Source organism: Castor canadensis, chromosome 10 (genome assembly GCF_047511655.1).
Source record: "Castor canadensis chromosome 10, mCasCan1.hap1v2, whole genome shotgun sequence".
Lineage (NCBI taxonomy): Eukaryota > Metazoa > Chordata > Mammalia > Rodentia > Castoridae > Castor > Castor canadensis.
This window is the reverse complement of record NC_133395.1, coordinates 18,378,670-18,396,289: the sequence shown is the minus strand read 5'-3', so window position 1 is coordinate 18,396,289 and position 17,620 is coordinate 18,378,670. Positions and strand designations below refer to the sequence as shown.

Here is a 17,620-nt window from a genome sequence, read left to right as displayed (position 1 = left end):
AAGTCCTTCTCCTTTAGTAGAGGGGACCATCAATGACCTGATGTGGGCCCTCCGGTCTACTGTAATCTGTCTGGAGGTTGGTGTTAGAAGGACCCCCCCGGATTTAACCTCTGGTAGGGAAAGCTGAGCCTTGGAAGGTGAAACTCGATAGCCCTTCTGTGCTAAAATGTTGAGAAGTAAGGCAGTGTGGTCCTGAGAGTAGGTAAGGGTGGGGCTACAGAGAAGGAGATCATCAATATATTGGAGCAGGGTACTGGGTTGAAGGTTAAGTGAGGATAAGTTCCGTGCCAGAGCCTGTCCAAAAAAGTGGGGGCTATCCCTGAAGCCCTGGGGAAGGACTGTCCAGGTGAGCTGTTGTGCTAGTCCCGAGGCTGGGTCCTCCCACGTAAATGCAAAGAGATTGTGACAAGCAGGGTGAAGGGGGATAGTGAAGAAAGCATCCTTAAGATCAAGAACAATAGGAGGTGACTGAAGGAATATGAGATAATAGTGTGTATGGGTTGGGTACCACAGGATGGGTAGGAAGCACAGCCGAGTTAACAACTCTCAGGTCCTGAACCAGTCTGTATAAGTCACCAGGTTTTAGGACAGGTAGAATGGGAGTGTTACATGGGGACTGGGTGGATTTAAGAATCTTCTTGGCTAGGAGTTTGTCAATGAGGGGCTTTAGTTCCCACCTATGTTTTAGGAGCTAGGATATTGTGGCCTTTTTTGGTGAGATTTAGGGTCTTTTAGATATATTTTAATTGCTGAGTGGTGGGAAGCGACAGAAGGGGAGGAGATATCCCAGACTATTGGGTTTACTGTATCAAGAGACAAAGGGAGAGGGTTTGGAGCTGATGAGGGACAGCAATTAGTAAGTACCATTAGGAAAAGACATGGGACTGGTCTTGAGTAGTGAGTGGAGGTGTAAGGGAGAAGGTGAAATGAAGTTTGGAGAGAAGATCCCTTCCCAACAGCGGATTGGGGCAAGAGGGTAGGATAAGGAATAAGTGTGTAAAGGGGACACCCGATAAGCAGCAACCGGTAGATTTTGGCTGGTGGAAGACACCATCTACTCCCACCACAGAGATCTGTGAGGGATAAAGCTTACCCAGAAAGTTGGGTAGCACCAAATTACTGGCCCCTGTGTCCAGTAGGAATGAAATTGGCCTACCTGCTACTTGGATGGTTATCCAGGCTCCTCTGAAGTGATCTTGAAGGGGGCCGAGGTCCCAGGGCCGCATCAGTCTTCTGCCACCAGGCCCAAGAGGTCTGTGAGGTCTTCACTCTGTTGAGAGTGGGAATGGGAGACTGACCTACCTTACAGAGACAAAGAGGAGCTGTCATCTTTCCAGTGTCCATTCTGGCCACATTGTGGACAGGGTCCTGGCGGTGGGCGAGGTGAAGGGCAGTGTCCCATCTGATTGCACTTGGAGCAGGCCCCTGGAGGTGTGTGTTGTTGTCCTGCCGGTCTCAAAACTGGAGGAGGTGGCCTCAGGGCAACCGGCAAGAGCTGGGCCTTTCGCTGGTATCGGGCCTCATCTCAACTATTAAATACCTTAAAAGCCATTTTTCACAAGATCTCCTTGGTAGGTTTGAGAGCTATCCTCTACCTATTTAAGTTTTCTTTGAATATCAGGGAAGGATTGGGAAATAAAATAAGAATTGAGAACAATTATTCCATCCTTGGAAGATGGGTCTAGCTTAGTGTAGCGGGATAAGGCTTCAGTAAGTTGCCTTAAGTCAGTGGGGTTTTCAGTTGGGTGTTGGATAATTTCTCTAACTTTGTCAAAATTGACTGCCCTATAGGAAGCAGTCTGTAGTCCAGCAAGGAGGCAGGTGAGCATATAATTTTGCGTTGCTAGCATGACGGAGTTCTGATAGTCCCAATGTGGGTCCTCACGTGGCACAGCCATAGATCCCACCGGGAGAGTGAGTGAGATCTGTGCAGTGGATGTCATACGCATGTGCTTGGGCTGCCAACCAAACTCTTTCCTTTTCATCTGGAGTTAAAGTAGAGGAAAGAATAACATATATGTCATGCCAAGTCATATCATATGCTTGGGTTAGGTATTTAAATTCTTTAATATAGGAGGCTGAGTCATTAGAGAAGGAGCCAAGCCTCTTTTTAATTTGGGAGCAGTCAGTCATGGAAAAAGGCACATGAACTCTGATAATGCCATCAGCTCGTGCCACCTCCTGGACTGGGCAGAGATGGGCTGGGCATGGTTGGGAGGAGGTATGGGAGTGGGTGGGGAGGAGAAGGGTGAGGGTATAGCAGGGTCTGAGGACAATGTTGGCTGAGGAGCTGATGGCTCAGGGTCAATAGTGACTACTGTAGAAGGGAATAGGGTGGCAGATGTTTGGGAGAGTCAGCAGGGGTAGAAGAAGGAGGGTCTGAGTCAGGGGACAATGAGGTGGGAGAAGAGATCGATGTAGAGCACTGGTGGGAGGAGTTGGGAGGTGGGCAGACAGAGCCCATGAGGTCATAAGTAAGAGAAGTGTCTTCAGGAGGGGGGTTAGGAGGAGTGTTTGACGTTGAGGGGGACTTGTCACTGGCAAGGAGGATTTGAACAGTGTTGCAAGATTGGAGCAGGGAGGGTCGAGAGCGGACAGAAAGAAAAGCTTGGATGTATGGAATCTCGGACCATCTGGGATGGCAGAAATTGTCAAGATCTAGAAGTGTGTGGAGATCAAAAGTACCATTTTCAGGCCATTGTGATTTATTGTCTAGCTTGTACTGAGGCCAAATGGTGTTGCAGTAATAGATTAGTCACTTAGGCTTTATATCCTCTTTTTTTGTTGTTCTTTATTTTCTTGTGCTGCTAATAATAAATTCTCTTAGTGTATTTTTAATTGTCCTTAAGACATTTTTTAACATGTGTTTCTTTAGAACTGTGTTGCTCAGATTACAAGTTTTTAAAGATTTTTCTGATACATTTTTGCTACTGATTTTTAGTTTATTCTATTGTGACTAAATGAATGAATTCCATTATTTTAAATCATTTAAGCCTGTTTTACATTCAGGATCTGGTGCTGTTGGTATCTGTGCTAAGAGTACTTGAACAGATGGTCTACCCAACTGCAATTGGTTGTTGCTCTGTACAGGTCTACAAGGTCCTGTTCCATAAGGGTGGTGTTGAGTTCTTCTGTACTCATAATAATTTCTCTCTGGCTTATCATTTTTTGAGAGGGGGTATTGAAGTCTTCAACTGTATTTGTATATTTTCTTTTTCATTGCTATCATTTTTTCCTTAACATATTTGCAACTTTGTTGTTGAAACTTTATATTAAAATATAATTAACATAAAAATATTCTTCCACCCATGTCATAAAATCAACTTTTAGAAACCAAAAGACACATATGCATATATGCACACACACAAAAACTTTCTCAGAGTACCTGGCCTTTGGGGATTGGCATAGGTTTTTTTATTTACTGAACTAATCACTGAGGCAAGGAGCAGAACTGCCAAATTTATTGCTAGTGAAATGTAAGCCTCAGTGCAAAATTTCTTTGGGAATTTGTTAGGTATTTATTTTCACAATAAATAAGTTTTTCTGAAATTATTTCAGCATTCATTTATGTGCTTTGCATTCTGCAATATTCCCAGAACATAAGGAATGGAAAGTAAATGAAATATTTTCATGAGTATTTTAAAAGACATTTTCACCTAAAAGTTTATTTCAATGACTTTATATAGATATGAGAAGTTTGGGACATTAGAACACATAAGGCAGAGGGGAAGATAAATCAAATGCTTTCCCACTACTATGACACAGCCCTATGACAGAACCCAAATTTAAAATATGAATAGTTTATAGATTTAAGTCTAGAAACATACACATTTGTACATGAGTCATAAAAAAAAAAGCAAGCAGGACAACCGAACTGAAATGTTTCATGTTTCTGATCATTCCCGAGCACTTAGGAGGGCACAGTGTATGACATTATTTGTTTCACTGGAACCTAATAAAAAAGCTGGAATGCTGAAAAATTCAAAAGATGTCATTAAAAATACATAACTAGAAATCAGGATTTTCTAGTTCTTCAACATTACTAGTAATCACTTTATGCTGTGACATAATTATTGTAATGATTAGTTATAATCATAAATAATTACTAAGAATTCAAGATGCCTTTCTTAACCACATATACAAATGATTGCACCAATATCTTTTTGTAGCAAAATCATTTTTTTGAAAATCGTTGCTAGTTTGAAACTCAGTATAAAAACTGAAGATATACAGTAACTCTTGGATTTGCACATAGCTTAAAGAAATTTGGTTGAAGACACACTAATGGTTTCAGTAATAAATATTGCTAAGACTCATTGGTTCTTAGACAAAAATTCAATATTGGTTGTATGCATTTAATTTTGCTCCTATTGAAAGAAATATGAAACATCTTGTATTAAATGCACATTAATTTTACTAAGATGTACATATCTGGTAATACAGGAAATGTCTTTAGGCATTAAAATAAATGCATATTTAAGGATATATTTTTAATGTTTTCCTGTTATCTTTCTGTAATAAAATAGAACATTCATACTGACCTTTTGCTTAGAAAATTCAACTTATATATGTTACTTAAAATACTTCTGGAATACCATGTAGATGCATGTGTGCATGTTTTTGTGAGTACAACCTAAAGGGAAAAATTAGAAGTTGTTCTTTCTCTTCTTTGTTAATCCTTTTGATTACATCATTAAGAGAACAAATGGGGAGTATAATATAAAATGCTCTTGTTATGTGTTTATAGCTGAATTATGTTTGACTATGGCCAGGTTAGTCTCAAATGTCCATTGGGATTTTTAGTATTAAAATGGAGAATTAATTACTTTACAATGAAGCACATTCTTGCCAACCAAATACATTTATCTGTAATCAATAAAAAACAAAAAAAATTACAGATAAACTAGATGGAATTTTAGGAGCTTGCCTTGTAGTATATAAATTTTATTTATATAATTTTATTTTTATATTTTATTTTTACTTATAAATTTTATTTATCCTATTTATAAATAGGATAGAACTCTTATTTGTTCTTTTGCCATGACAATACCTCATTTAAACAATGGTAAATCTTGTCTATTTGAATGTTGCATTAGTTTTCTGCTTTCTTCTATAACAAGTTGCCACAAGTGTGGTTGCTTAAAACAAGATATTTATTATTGTAAAGTCCTGAAGGTCAGAAATGTGACATGAGCATCCCTGAGATAAAATTAGGAGACTGATCTGCATTCATTTATTTCTATAGGCTCTACAGGAGGATACATTCCCTTGGCTTTTTACTGTTGAAAGGCCTTATACCTTTCTTTACTCGTGATCCATTTTTTCCATTTTGGAAGTACTGGGAATTGAAGTCAGGGTCTCATGGGTTACCACTGGAGCCACAGGCTTCCTTCATTTGAAAGCCAGTAATATTGCATCTCTCTTCCTTCTTTTGTAGACCCATTTTTTTATTTTGATGAAAATAAAATTATATCATGAATATCAGAAGTCATAAGCCAGCAGAAAATAAACAAAATGATTCCAAATATAGTTTTCCAAGTGAAAACTATAGTTTTCATTCTATATGTAATTATCTTCATCTGCCAAGGAAAAATACACAGTGGTTAGGAGAAGAACTAATGGCTAAATTTGTGTTCCCTAGATGTATGTAAAATACTTAGTGGATTACATGGGTTCATGAAAAAGACTTGAACATTTTCTATCAAAAAGCTGTATTGTTGTTATTCTCAGAAAATAAAAACTGAACATATTTTAATATAATTTTGTATGTCTATGACCTCTGAATTTAACCATTGTTCTTAGCAATTTTCCTTTGTTGAGAATATACATACATATACAGAAAATTACAAATATATTAGTGTGTTTTACTCAAATATATTTATCAATGCAAACATATTCATAAGTAGTTACAGACTTTGATGATCACTATTTAAAAAAAACAATTTTATTTATCTAGTATCCTCAAACTATTTAAGCCAGTTTTAGAAAATAGCCTTCATTTTACATGAAGTCTGAAAATGAGTCCCAAGGCAGGATTTGTTCAATGAATTGAATCATTTATTGATAATAAATTCTAGATGCTTTATAAATTATTTCTAAAATTTAATTGATTGAGTTCCCATAGTTATCCTAGGAGGTGATTAGTATTACACCTAAATCATAGATTAAAAATGATTTAAGTAAATGAAATGATTTACCCACAATTATTTGGCAGAAACAGAATAAATCTTAATCTAAAGCCTGTACCCTGTAGTATCAAGTTACAGTGCCTTACAAACTAATGAACTGGCATTAGTTTCAGAAGGAGGAGCATGAATTTGCACCTCTCTGATTTGGTTGTGTGATTGTGTGAGTTCTTTTGGTTTCACTTATATTCGCCTCTTTTGGATTACCTCAATTTTGCTCTACACATTTTCCGCTTTTAAAAGTTTATATTGGCATTGAAGTGCTGTAACATGTGGATCTAAAAATAAACAACGATGATATCTGGTTCTCTGCCAGTGATCATTTACCTCCAAACAGAATATGATTATTCACTATAATGCCTGCCATCATAATCCAAATCTATTAACTCTCACCTGAGCATATTTGCCCAAATTAAGGTTTGATACTAAAAGTTAACTTAATCAAGTAATTCACACTTTTTAAATTAAAAGCACTTTCTAAAAATTCAGCATGATCTAAAATAAATTTTAACTTGTAAAAACTGTTTTCATTCTTACCAAAAGGTCCTTAAAATCTCAACAGTGTGTAATAGTATCTTGACTCTTTTTTTCAGGTTGGTATTCATTACAACATTAGCTTCACATAAAACATTCCTTATATTTTTATCTCCAAGTAAGTGTTTAGCTCCTTAAGTACTTTTGAGATGAAATTGTGCAAGCATATTTCAAATGGCCAGATGCATCTGTATCAGCAATTTTTCTCTTTCTTACCTCAAAATGTTTAATCTACTGTAGAATACAAAAATCATACATCTATTGCATTAGAAAAGAACCTAATACATTTTATATATTTTGTGGTTGTGGGTATAAAAATTATAATAGTGGACATTAGCATTTCATTTTCACAAAGCGGCTGCCAGTTTATGATCCTTTAGGATTTTATTAAATTTATGAGTAATGTTGAAAGTCATAATGTTTACTCAGATCTATTTCCTGCCATCATACATAGGAAATATCTTTTCTAAAATGAAAACTTCAGTGGCAAAGGTGTTTAGAAACTAACCTCTCTCCTTCCCTATGATAATGCCCTCACTTATCATATTTTGTCTCTTTTTTTTGTACCTTTTTCCTTCTGTAAGATCCCTTGTGGCCACAATATGGCTTCTGTAATCCATCATTTATTGTCCACCTTTGGTATGGGAATTGATTTTTAAATAAATACTAAATGAAAATTTTAATTGATTTTTGACAATTTTTTCCAGGATTAGATGGAGCTCTAGAAAATAAGACAGAGATAAAACTTCTAAAAGTAAATTTTTGTTTTCTCTTCTACCCCAAACCTCCTAAACACTTTTGTTTATACAGAGAAAGATGACAACATTCTAAGGAAAGAAAGGAAAACCCTAAATGTATTTTCCTCATGCCCAACTAATAGATTCCAATTAGCTCAAAAGCAAATGAGTGGCTAGAGAAACAAATTGCTATCAAATTCAACCTCAGAAATGGTCAGTGTGATGTTTCTGAGGCTTCTAATGGCTTTGGGTCATAGAATGAAAGAATCTGAAGTAAGAGACCTGAAATGTAAATCAAGATCTCCATGTATTGAACCAATTGTGTCAACACATGCCCAGTGTGTGGGTAGGAAGGGAGGTCTTGCACTCCTGTTTGTGAGGCACTTTCATTCTCTTTTGTACAGACCATCATAATTCATGATTGTAGATGGTTATCTCTGTACAAACAACTGCAATTCTATATGATGCTCTGTATTCGGCTAATGCAAAGGTAAAGTATTTTTAATTACCTTAGGCAGCTTACAAAACATCCACACACATTTGTACATGCAAAATGGGAAAAACTGCATCAAAGTCAGTATTTTTAAATTTCTTGTTCTTGAGTTGTTTTGGACCAATTTGATACCAATAATAGTTATAAGGAAACTCATGCAATAACATCCTTGCTCCTGGGAAGATATGAATTAACCCACATTATAAATAGTGTTTCCACAGCATTTCTGAGCTGGAATCATAAAAAAGAAACAAAAACAACCTTGTGACCGTAAGAAAATGCTAGGGGTCTTCAACACTGAAACTGTTTTCCCAATCCACCTTTCGTTCCCTCTTAATGTGTTCTCAACCCTTGCTTTTCTTATCAAAGTAGTACATATTATTAAATGACTCTAAGCCATGCAGATAATGATGCTCAATTACCTTACTCAAAACTTTCACTATCTTTCATGATTTTGTTATTGAATTATAGTGATACTTTATTTTTCATAATGATTCCTGCTCTAGGCTAGCCAAATTACAACTTAATGAAATAAATACATCTTTTTTGAATTCTTTGATTGTATCAGAATTAAGGAAAAGTTATTTTTAGTAAAACTAATGCAAGTAGCAGATAATGATGGCTACACTTATGGATTATTGTGTTTTTAGAGTAAAACTCTGACTTTAAAACAGATCCCTGTGTTACTGTGTTTCAAAACTATGTGACTAAAAGTTTCAGATGGCTAGGTGTTGTTTTGATTCCATGAACATATAGTAATTTTCACAGAATTTTCTGAGAATTTAAATCCTTTTAAGTAGTTATTTGAACTATCAGTGCATAACTTGCCAGTCTTCACAGCTGGCTCTAAGCATTTCAGAGACATGAGCAGAAGTGAACTAAATTTTCAAATAGGTCTGTGTTGAAATCAGAAAGAGCTCCTGTGAAATGATTGAGCATTGAATGCAGTATTCTATCTCCAATGCTAATAAGTACACAATTCCCTTTTAGGAGAAAAGTTGAACAAGAAAATTATAAACTTGTAAATGAAAGAGAAAATTTTGGAGCGGTCTTATTTCTACAGGTTCCATTCTCTAAATAGAGGTAAACTGCATGATATTTTTTCAGAAGCGGGTAGCAGTATATTTATGCCTCATACTGTACAGTATTTGAAATGCACAGGTGATTTCCCAAATATTTTATTATTTTATCTAATTTCATTCTCATCATATCTTTGTAATGCTGGCATGAGAATTATTGTAGCTGTTTAACATTTTAAATGACTGAATCTCAATATCTTTTATTTATTTCATCTTTAAACATGTCCTACAACTACCCATATTCTTTTCAAAGGAATTTCTACAGTTTTCTAATGGCATTGGCACTGAAGCCACCCAGTTACTTAACAATCTATGGATAAATAAAAGCAATGAAAAGATATGAAACAAATATCAGACTGAAATCCAAAACCAAATAAAACATACAATAAATGGTACAGTGACATACTTAGAACAAGTACATTTCAGATTCTACTTCAAAGGAAACCCACTGAATTCATCAATTCGACATTAATTTCGGGAATATTTACCTGATATTTAAGGCTTCTTATTCAGCCTAGTAGCAACCATGTTCTTTAGATAATCAGAGAGGAATAGGTATCCAACAGGTTTTCGGGTGTCATTAGTTCAGAGAAACTCTCCCCCTACAATTCTAAAAATCAGAGGCATACTAAATATTTTTCAGTGAAATGGGTACAACTCACTACTATATATGCATATACATATGCAAATATATATGAATATGGCATCATGATACCCACCAAGTTCTGTTTAAAAAGGGGGGAAGAGGATAGAGAGGTTAAGGGAATAGAATAGAACAGATAAACTTATTCAAAGTACACTGTATACATCTAAAAAACTTCCTAGGAAAAATTGGTATAAATAATGAGACTGACATGAACTAATTCTCTATATTGCTTTTGAAATATAGATGTTAGCAAAATAAAATGTCAATAATGATAGATCACAATGTGGAAGGAAAAGCAAGTGATTACCATTGGCAGACTCATACTGATAACTAGAGGTGATGAATTGGTCTTCTATTATCAGTATGTTTCAAATCCAAATATATGATGATTAACATTTCAAAAATAGTTTACAGTCACTTGTATTGAGAAGAGTAATCTCCCTAGGATAAAAATGGACTTCTTATGACTCATTAAATCAGTCCCACTACTATAAATCATAAACCTGTTAAAAAGAGGAGGTTCAATATAGATAGACTGGGTCCAGCTGTTTAAATATCATATAGCATATGGAGCTGAGTAATTGGACTCAAATTCTAACTGCTAAATCATTTACACTTGGGTTATGTGTTATATAGAAAAGGACAAAGTAGTTCTTCAGTTGCAACTAGCTGAATAATATGCTTTCAACTTCAGGTGAATATCCCCCAGGTAATGTCTAACTGTTGAATTCAATGGGTTTCCTTCAAAGTAGAATCTAAGACGTATTTGTTTTAGGCAATGTCCCTATACCACTTATCATGTGCTGTTTTGGGGCTTTAGACTTCTGCCTAAAATTTTTTCATGTTTTTATTGTTTGTATTTTGTTTGCTTGGTTTTTAATACTGAACATAGCTATATTAATGCAATGTTCACTTAAAATGCAATCTTGTTACTTTAGTAACTCCTGTATTTGGTAAGAGCAAGATAAGGAAAAAACAGAAAAACAAAGCAAAATCACTTAATTTTTACATTGCTGTAATAATAAAGCAGGTCTCTCTATTATGATCTGAATGGCTGTGTCTCCTGATATAGGATATGAAAAGGTACCAACAAAGGCAGAAAGAAATCTAGAGTCATGTCCCACATTGTTGGTGTAAGAAATTCACATAGAGAAGAAATTGTCTCAGTCTGCTGATACCTATTCCTTGACTCATATTAACTAATACAACTGTTTATCAGAGTTATTTGGTTTTTTGCTTTAATTCCAGATCTCTGTGCCTCGTCCCAAACTACCTACATGAACCAGAACTCAATTTATCATATTTCCCCAAGAAACTTTTAAATAACCAGTCCAGTGTCTACATTTGGCAATCACCATACAAATACTAGTTTGGGGGAGGGTAGTGAGTGAAAGAAGTTATTTTGTGAGGGAGAAGAAAGAAGAGGGGAAAATGCCTTGCTTGGTCTTCTATGATGAGCATGGGATAGATAAGTAACTTATTCACAAAAATTCATCAAAATGATGTACACTAGAATTTTGCAACCATAAAGTGCTGACAACCTCTAAGTAGTATTGTACTTGCAATGCCAAATTAATTCTTTGGCTTTTGCTGCTCCACAATGTCAGGAGATGGCAGGGGAGGGCCATCTGCAGATTTCCTGATCCAGGTTCCCTCAAGAGGTTGAACAGAGAAGTTCTTTGTCCCACTTCTGGCTTGGACAGCTTCTTTGAATGCAGTAGCATCTGTTCTGCTCCAAGGGTCCAGTTTCTTCTGGACAGGCCCAATGTTTCCACCTTTTGAAGAGTACCTTCACTCTTAAACTACAGTACTCTTATCTCTCCCATTCATTTCTCTAGAGTTGAGGAAAGAGTAGTTTCTTTTGCTGTTCAACTGTAGGTTGACTCAATTTCTGCTGTTTGATTTCTTAGTTTTTGTTTCACTTGTTTAATCAACTCCCTGAGCTAAAAATTCCCTTCATTTCAAACACTTAGCTTAGTTTCTGCTTTTCTAGATGGATCATGACTAATACAATCTCAAACTTCAACTTGATGTTTCCACAGGGATGTAGTAAAACAGATGAGGTATGCCAGTTTTCCTCACCTTAAATATCAAACATGACAGTTTAGACACCCTAATAGTCTATAGAAAATTAACCGTGAAGCCATTGCTTACCAAAGAAAAATTGAAAGAAAAAGTGCTAGGAAAATTGGTTAGAATCATAAAGGTAATAAGACTTATCAGAGAACAGGAAATGAACTGAAGCTCCTGAGAATTTTCACTGAAACTGGAAATCTTGCCAATTTAAACATTGTAAGGCAAGCATAATCTTGCAGATTGGATGGCAAGACAACAGTAAGAGCCATTCAACATAAAGAAAACAGAGAAGGAATTAAAGTCATTTTGCAAAACTTTTATTAGGATGAAAAACTGTTTCAGAACTTTCTGTCCATAGATTAAGACCAGAATAATTGGGGAATAATCAATTCCCTGTGACAACTGTTATGTTCACCACCATCCTTTCCTCTTTTCTTTCTGCTGCATTAGTTGGTGTAATCCCTTTTATTTCACAGGCCAACTCTTTACTTGTTCTATATCCTATCTCCTCTCTTAATAGCCTTACCCTCTCTCCGAATCATAAGCAAATCTTTCTCTTCTTCATCTAGGTTAGTTACAGTTATTTCATTCTTCCCCCAAATTTCTAAAAATGCTGTCTGTAAGTATGATTTCTACTTTGTCTCCTTCTAATACTTATTCCACAATCTTCGACAACCAGAGTTCTCTTCTATCATTCTACCAAACCACATTCAGTAAGGTTACCAGTGACTGTTCTGCAAATAACTCTAGTGGACATCCTCAGCATTCATTTTTCATGGCCTGTCAACAATTTTTAATATCCTCTTTATGATGTGTCTTTTGACTTCTGCCTCATTCTCTTCTCTAAACTTTGGAAACACCACAGTCTATGGATGTCTTTCCAACTTTCCAGGCCTCTTCTCACTGACACTCATGTGCCTTGCCCAGCCAATACAACATGTACTTCTTCAAAGCTTGTCTTAAAAATCCTTTACCTGTGGCTGGGTGTTATCGTCCCGTATGCTTCATTATCATCTGCATGTTTTTGATTCCAAAACATCTAAGGACAACTCTGACTTTGCCTTCAAGCTCCAGAGTTGAAGTTGCAAAGGAGCAGAAAAACCAACATTCTACCTTTTCCCTGAACCAGTGTAAGTTTCCTGAAGTATGCTTCCACTCTTATCAGTACTTGCCCTCATCCAGTTGCACATGACAAAAAATTTAAGTCATCACTGGCCCTGATCACACATGCCAATATATCATTAAAATCTGCTTATATTATCACCTAATTTATTTCCTTACTACATATCCAAGTATTGCCTACATGTGTCCTTTACTGCAAACAAAACAAAATTTGCACATGTCATCTGCATATTTTTAACAATTCAGTGACCCCCTTTGTCTTTTCCTACAGAGCAGTGGTAAGACATTGAAGTGGTCAGCTTGGCCAAGAAGGTTCACCTCGTCTGGTTCTGCAAGCTTCAGAATACACAATTTCTTTCATATTCTCTGCCATCCATCACAAGGGACTACAGGCATCAGTTCCTTAATCACACCATACTAACTCTGCCATATGTGTCTTTCCCTTTTTTTCTTCTTTTCTGGGCTGTGTTCTTCCTTTTCCCTTTTCTGTGCTTAATTCTAGTCATGCTTTAAACTAGCTCCACTACTGTCTCCTCAGGAAGAGTCCTTATGTCTTTTTGCCCAGTCTATTTATTTTCCCTTTTGTTTTTTGTTAAACCATATTAGTTACTTTCAAGTAGTTACATATTCCTGAATGGGATGACTTGTTTAATACACCTCTAACCCAAAGCCTATAAATTTCATAGAAACAAATTGCTCATATGGTTTTATTCAAGCATGATATCCAGGTACTTTCCTGAACATCTAGTACACACCAATATCTCAATAAACATTTTCAGAATAAAGGAATGAATGTTAGAATTGTAAAAATATTAGTGAAAGTTTGAATCTTAAGGTCCTGAGGTTCAATAAACACAAGATATTTGATCAACTCATTGCCCAAATCATTTTATTATACTATGCACTTTATAAGGAAAATAACCACATTCTTTTGTGCCAATGAAACAGATGCATTGTGCTCATTCCCACTGAACATCTGAAGAGGTAATTGTTGAACAACACCCTTTTCTTAGTTGGGGTTGCAAGTGTATGTAGTTGATACAAATATATTCATTATAATTTTCAGACATTTGTATTTTCTACATAATTAATACTATACATTTTCTCTCTTATACCCCAAATATTTCAGTGGCAATACAAATGAAAGAAGATTCTTAATAGTAGATTTAATAATGTTATATAGGGAATATGTAACTACTTGATGTTTTAGCTGACAATGATTTCCTACCTTACTTTAAAGGGTGATCTTTGGGATGTTGAGCTGAGTCTGTATTCATTTCTGCAGAAATTGCAAATGAGACTAAACAAGATTGGTGAAAAAAACCACTGACTCTTAAGACTTGAAACAAGGGAATTTCACATTAATGCTGTCATTAATATTTGTGACTTCTGGCCTTCTTCATTTGAAAAAGAAGGGGACTGTCTTATAGTAAACCAAAATTCCAAGCAAAACAATCATCCATTAACAGATTAATGAAGAAACAAATATTGCATATTCATTGAAATGCTATATAACAAAGAAGTTGAAGAAAGTTTGGCTAAAAAATTAAAATTCTAGTATTTGCAATGCTAAGCTAACAAAACAAGAAACAAAAATATTACATACAATATAATATTATATATATTAAAAACCTGTGCTCAGGTTTTATGACAAAATGTGGGACTTTCAACTCCTCTCAGCCCCATTGTTTTGTTGATCCTTGTTACTGACAGTCTTAGTTCTACTCAGCATTGTGTCAGAGTTGCAGGTATAGATTGAATTTTGGTGGGGATGTTTTTGTTTATTTGCTTGATATTTAGTAACTACATTGTCAAAGTAGGGATATTAGTTGGGATCACTACCTTAAACTTCCATTTGTGCCAGTCTGCTTCTTGTCTTAGTTGACATTATTATTGTTCTGCCTTTGGAGAAAACCATTTTGGATAAATCATCTCATCCAGGAAATAAGATTAGCAATTTTTAAACTGCGAAATAATCCATTTAGAGCTGTCTTAAATATGTAGCAGAAAATAGGGGTCCTTAAAAGCTTAAGCCTTTCTCAAAAATTTTTTTAAATGTGCCCTTATCACAGCAGATGTTTTTTTCTAAGGAAATGTTAGAACACAATCTTCTCTGGAGCTACCTGATTTAGTGAGAAGATTTTGTCTTCCCTGCAGAGATCTGAGCTAAAGTCCTCCATTCAGTTTTTAATCTTACAGCATTTATTCTCTTTCAAGACTTTCCAATTTGCCAATTCATTGGATTTTGTTTATCACCTTTTCTACAAAAGCTCATTTGTTCATTGACAGTTGCGTTCTAAGTTAAATCCAAAGTAGAGCAGATTAATGAATATTCACAGCGGCCCCAAGGGTAGTTGTTAGCTTGATAGTTCTATCACATCAACCATATGTAAAATCAATCTTCCAGTTAAATGTGGCTGCTTTTGCTATGTCAGAGATTATTTATTACTCTTTCCTCTATTAGGCTTGATTAACAGGAAGTTTTTGATCAAGCAGGGCCTTCTCATCTTTGACTGTTTGTATATCAAATGTTCTTTTGATATGGACTTGACATATTAATGGCTTTATAGCATTGCTATTTATTTGTTTCATGTTCCTTATATAATTTGGTGAAAAATAAATGTAACAGAGCTGAGCAAATATCTCTTTTATAGGACAGTGTTAGAAAAAAAAAACCTGCATGTACCACAGGTCTTTTGATATCTAGTTGTTGGCCAAAGTAAGCACCAGATAAGTTATAAGAAATATGAAATTAACATGTTTAAAGATCTTTCTTTGTTCCTTTTTTATGTCCATTGTAGGGGTCACCTATTATAACAAGAGAAAGCAAATTCATGCTGTTTGAATTAAGGCATGAAAAGAAAATTAAAGTAAGCATTGCTCTTGCTGTGAAATAGATTTTGTTTCCAACTCCATCCCATTCTCTACACAAAATATTTAATAACTTTTCTGCCAAGTTTCCCTCTTAACTTGGATGCTGAAGTAATAACTCAAACTTAGATATCTCAAACACAACTCTTGATTCTTCAGTATATCTGCTCCTATCCCATCTTAAACATCTCTGTATGTTGTGTGGACATTCACACAGTCACTAAAACCAAAAACTTGTCAGAAAAATATTTCTTAGATGTCTCTCTTTTTACTAGTTTATTTTTAGTAAATAACAACCATGTAATGATTCTTTCCAACTTTCCACTTATAGTTAGAACAATCTCTATTAGCTCCCAGGTAGAGTACTACAGTCATCTCCAAAGTCCTATCCTAATTAATTGCTTACCTGTTTGTTACTAATTTTTCAAGGATCAGTCAAAAAAGTATGCTTTGTATCATCCCTGTTGGAAGGTAAGCTCCACAAATTATGAGATTTAGATTCCTTAATGAATTGCTGGGGTCTAGAACAATGCCTACCTGACACAAAGACATAATATCTTTAATATTATGATATGATATTAATAAATATGAGTTCAATAAACAATTACCTAAATATCTACCAACTGTTAATAAATTATTAAAAAGTCCACAATATGAGACATAATCCTACATGAAACTTAAAGGAGAACTATAACTTTCTCCTGTCCCAGGTTATTTAAAAATTCTCATTTGCTAATCTATGGGTAATTATAACCTTTAGTATTTCATTCCAGGTATGTGAAAATCTGGACTTTTTCACAAGTGAAGTTGATTTTAAATTCAACTCTTTTCATTTCTTCTGGATTGTCAGAATATAACAACTGACATATATTGAAAATTTAACATTTTGCATCATTATTGTAATTACTTTATATGTACTTATATGTTAAATTAGATGGTTGTGAATACCTAACATTATAATCTCATTTAATTCTCACAAAAACTGTGAAGTAGGTACAAGTGCTTATTCTCATTCTTTGTAGCAAGAAATGGAATCATAAATATGTTAAACAATTTGTCCTGGTATGCACTGAAGTGTTAAAAGACATACTGAATTTATGCATTGTAACTCCAGGATTCATAAGGTTAACCATTGTGCCTACTTTCTCTGTAACCAAAAATCAAGTAATTTATGAGCCAGACAATTTAGCCAACACACTTTAGGATAGTATTATCTTTCACTATCTATTCACTGATAGAATTTACCTCATATCTAAGCAGCACCAGATGAATATATTTCTACAAGTTAAGTTTACTTTTTCCATTATTGTTTTAATGAAATACTGGGATTCATGAGGCTATAAGCAAAATAACTACAAATTTTACCCAGTTAATAATCTAATGAATTATTAGATAGTTTAGTAAAATAATTAGAAAGGAAGAGCCATTTGACATTCATCCAAGAAACATGCCTTTACCATACCATATCTTAGTCTCAGGAGGTATAATGGTGAATTCAATACAGTTCCTGGTATGAATGAATTCACTGCCTATATAATAACAACAGCCATAACACTAGGGAAGTAAATGTTGAGAAATATATTGTTAGGCATTTTTTTCTTGTGGGACAATCATAGGATGTACTGACACAAAGATACATTGTCTGGATCAATCATTGGATATGGCCTCTGATGCAATCAAGAGATGTGGTAAATCAAGATTTATGCTGCAGCTTTTGGTGAAACATGGGATACTATTTTCCAGTAAGCTTTTTTTGATAACTAGAAGGATTATATTCTAAAATAACAAAAAGTACAGCATAGTTATACAGCACATGACTATATATGAAAGAGGTGCTTAGGCTCTCACACTGGAAGAAAATATTAGAAAAGTCATTT

General features: G+C 35.0%; 1 protein-coding gene across 3 annotated transcripts in view; it reads left to right on the top strand.

Annotated features, from left to right (window-relative positions):
* Gpc5 (glypican 5) overlaps positions 1 to 17,620 on the top strand; it is a 1,368,088-nt gene that overhangs the window by 560,300 nt on the left and 790,168 nt on the right. The window lies entirely within an intron of this gene.